Genomic DNA, 1144 nt, shown 5'->3' on the forward strand with positions numbered 1-1144 from the left:
CATGGGTTCAACGACAGGAACATGCTAAGAACACATGATGCGGGGGACGCTGGTTCTAGACCCGGCCTCAGCCCTTTGCCATTTCCTGTCTGTCTTCATGAAGGCGAGGATGGCCCCCAACATCAACAATGACACAGACAGAGACAGTAACTCTGCTGCAAACATGATGTCCTCCTGAATGCTGACTATCATGCAGTCACCATATCAGCTGTCTGAACACTGATCCAATCAAGTGCAAGAAATTCCTTAAATCTACAAATCTATGAAATGGAACACATGGTGCTGAGCACAGCGGCGAGGTCTGGAGGTAATTAAACTCTGGTTACCTATAGGGAGATTATGGCAGGGGTGTACTGGGAATACATGATGTACTGGGAGAGAGATGATTGGTGGATGGTTGAGGAGTTTCAGCACAGTTGGTGTTCCACAGGTTGACTCTCGGGTCACGTAAAGATGGATGATGCTCTGATAAATCAAGGGTAGAGGTTTTCACAGTCTTTGAAGCCACTTTCACACGGGCATGAACTCTCCCCATTAGGAGGGCGTGAAGTTAAAGACATGAATCTGTTCGCCACTTTTATCCTGACAACCAACGCCCCCGTGAAACACCAATGTGAGGATGAGTGGGTCCTGCATGATCCACTCAGGCTCCGCCCCTTTAGTAACACCAAAAGGGGGTGTTATGAGTTTTTTTGACCCCCTACTGTGAGGAGCACGTGTGGACAAAACGTGCCAGAAAATCTGAGAAGAAACAATAATGATTATTGTTGAATTTATCTCCGTCTGTAAATGTTCAGGTATACACTAGCGTTTAAAAGTTTGGGGTCACCCAGACAATTTTATGTTTTCCATGAAAACTCACACTTTTATTTATTAAATGAGTTACAACATGAAGAGAAAATATAGTCAAGACATTGAGAATGTTAGGAATAATGATTTTTAGTTGAAATAATAATTTAGTCCTTCAAACTTTGCTTTCATCAAAGAATGCTCCCTTTTCAGCAACTACAGCTTTGCAGACCTTTGGCATTCTAGCTGTTTATTTGTTGAGGGAATCTGAAGAAATTTCACCGCACGCTTCCTGAAGCCCCTCCCACAAGTTGGATTGGCTTGATGGGCACTTCTTGCGTACCATACGGTCAAG

The sequence above is a fragment of the Notolabrus celidotus genome, chromosome 19, assembly GCF_009762535.1.
Source record: "Notolabrus celidotus isolate fNotCel1 chromosome 19, fNotCel1.pri, whole genome shotgun sequence".
Taxonomy (NCBI): domain Eukaryota; kingdom Metazoa; phylum Chordata; class Actinopteri; order Labriformes; family Labridae; genus Notolabrus; species Notolabrus celidotus.